The following is a 3,045-nucleotide window of genomic DNA, read 5'->3' as shown; positions in this document are numbered from 1 at the left end:
ATATACACCCAACACTTTGCCATTTTTACAGTGAGACATGTTACTTTTTTTTTTTTTTTGAGACAGAGTCTCACTATGTCACCCTGGGTAGAGTGCTGTGGCGTCACAGCTCACAGCAACCTCCAACTCTTGGGCTTAAGTGATTCTCTTCCTCAGCCTCCCAAGTAGCTGGGACTCAGGTGCTCACCACAACGCCCAGCTATTTTCTTGTTGCAGTTGTCATCGTTGTTTAGCTGGCCCAGGCTGGGCTTGAACCCGCCAGCCTTGATGCATGTGGCTGGTGCCGTAACCACTGTGCTATGGGAGCTGAGCCAGACATGTTCTTCTTTTTCTTTATCTGTGTAATGTCCCCTAGACTGAGAATACCTTAAGGGAAGATCTGCTTGCTTCATTTTGTGGCCCCCACAAAGGCACACAGGATGGAACACAAAATCTGTCTGCCAAATAAAGGCTTCAATGGCCGCCCAAACCCCTTAAACTGGCTTCTTCTCCTGTAATTAAAAAAAAAAAAAACTACCCAGTAGTAGAAGATTGATAGCTTGAGAGAAGAGAAGGGCAGTTATGGATCAAGAGACAAAAAAAAAAAAAGAATCAAGAGACAAAGGGCCTTGCACACCAAAGAGCTTGGATTTTATCCCAGTTATAAAGGGAAACTGTTTAAAGGTTGAAAGTTTAAGTGATCTGATTTATGTTCCCAAAAGCTTCTGCTGGCTGCTGAGTTGAGAATGGACTGCAGAGAGCAAGGATGGACACAAGGAGATTGGTGAGGAGGCTGCAGTAAGCCAGCCTGAAGTGAGATGATAGTGGCTGGGATAAGGGTGGATCATACTCAATTAAAAAGAGAACAGAAGAGAATGAGGCAGTAGAAGTGGACAGAGGTCAGGTCCTGTAGGGACCTCCAGGCCATGCTAAAGATTTTGAATTTTATTCTAAGTGCAGTGAGAAGCTGCTGGAATATCGAGGGCAAAGGGTAGACATGCCCTGATTTACGTTCTAGAACATTCTCCTGTCTTATGGAGAATGGACTGTAGGAAAGCAAGAGTGGATATAGAGAGAAAAGTAGAAAGAAATCATGAACTGGAGGTGAGTTACTCACTGATTTAGGAAAATAGCTGAAAAAGTAAAACTCCTTTTTTGAAATGTGGATGGATCGCAAGGCATATTTTCCCATTGGATTTGAATATAAAATTTTTATGGTTTAATAGATGTGGTTTGTTGTACCAGTAATTGATGGACCTTGAAAAATGATGTTTGGGGATGCTGCTAACAAATTGCATTATTCTGAGACAGAAATTCCAGAATGCCATTCTAGCATGTTCCCTCACATAAAATAACTGGATCCAGATAAATAACCTTGTTCATTTTCTATTCATTTGCTCCTGTTCCTTCCAAGAAGTTGTGATTCAGTTCACCTTCAGAGAGCTTCTTGTTTGAGTTTATTGAGAAAACACCCACTTATGATTTAGACCAGCCTGACTTCCTTCCCCTGCAACCTGCAGGAGCCTGGGTCTTTGTATGTGTTTTAGGCATGTGGCTTTCCACCCACCTGCTATTTTCTAGTGCAGTGATTTGCAAATGATGGCGAGTGGAAGTGGTTTGGGAAAGGGCTGCTAGATCCACAGGGGAGAAAGAAAAGTACAACTGTGCAAGGCGTTGATGATGAGGAACTGCCCCTTTCTTCCCCCAGCATGTCAGGACTTTCTTTGAAGACGCTTTGCAGCCTGCAAACATCACCTGGAGGGTGGAGATTGGGCACTGGCTGTTGAGTTTGGAAAGTGTTGACAGAAAGGTTTCTATTATGGAATCCTGGGTAGCAGGGCAAAAATGGCAGAAGCTGGGCTAAGTTTGATCCATTGTCTGGAAGACAGGCATTCAAGGGAGAAACAGAGGAGATGGGGGAGTGGAAGGGAAGTGACCCCCAAGGACAGCTTCAATGGTAGAGGTGGGAGGACAAAAGAAGTTCATGACTGACCAGAGAGAAATTTCAGAGCTTGAAATCATGAGAGGAGGGCGGCGCCTGTGGCCCAAAGGAGTAGGGCACCGGCCGCATATACTAAAGGTGGTGGGTTCAAACCTTGCCCCAACCAAAAACTGAAAAAAAGAAAGAAAGAAATCATGAGAGTGGTGGGAGTAGTTTGGAGAGTCCATGTGGTGGCAGGGTTGAAGTGAGGACAAAATGAACATCAACGACAATGAGAGGAAGGACAAGGAACTCAGAGAACCAGGTGTTTGCAAGGTCATTACAAGGACACACGGAAGTCCCAAAGATTCTGGTAAAAGACGAGGGCCGAAAGACTATGAGCCAGAAGTCGAACATCTAGAGACTGGAGGCAGTGTGCATATCCTGAGGCTTTTAAAGGTGGCCAGGATGTCAGGTGCACAGTGCTAAAGACAGGGCACAGTGCTAAACAGATCTCAGTATCAAGGAAATACTAGCTCTTTTCAATGGGAGCAAAAAAGACAAAAAAAAGTAGTGCTCAAATTCAGGCCTTCTGTCTGTGGGAGGTGTCTGGCTGGAAGGCTCATGGGGAGCTGGTTGGGCGGGGTTGAGCCACCCACCCTTGTATCCCAGCTCAGCGTGGGGTCAGAGGTGAAATAACCACCACGAATTAACTACCAGCTCTGTTCTAAGCACTCTCCAAACAGTGCCTCATTTGATCCTCCACAACATCCCCATGAGGTAGGTACTGTCTTTAGCCCATTTTACAGATGAAGAAATCAAGAAAGAATGATGTTAAATGGTTTGCCTAAGGTCCTACAGTTGGGGAGTGTCAGAAATGGGATTCAAACCCAGGTCTGATCAGTGTTAGTCTCTGTGCTTTTCACCAAAACCTTTCTCCTGTCTGCCAGGGGCTGGGTTGGGCTGTATGATTGCTGCAGATGTTCTCTGAAGCCCAAACCCCTTCCCTTTGGTTCTCGGGACACAGAAGTTGGCCTGGCTAGAAGGTGTGGTCCTGGGGGACTAAGGTTGTGGCAGAGAGTCCTGACCTAAGACAGTGTAGGAAGGACACTGAGGCCAAAAGAATGATCAAAGCTGACAAGCAC

This window comes from Nycticebus coucang, chromosome X, assembly GCF_027406575.1.
Source record: "Nycticebus coucang isolate mNycCou1 chromosome X, mNycCou1.pri, whole genome shotgun sequence".
NCBI lineage: Eukaryota > Metazoa > Chordata > Mammalia > Primates > Lorisidae > Nycticebus > Nycticebus coucang.
Note: the sequence above shows the minus strand (reverse complement) of the source record.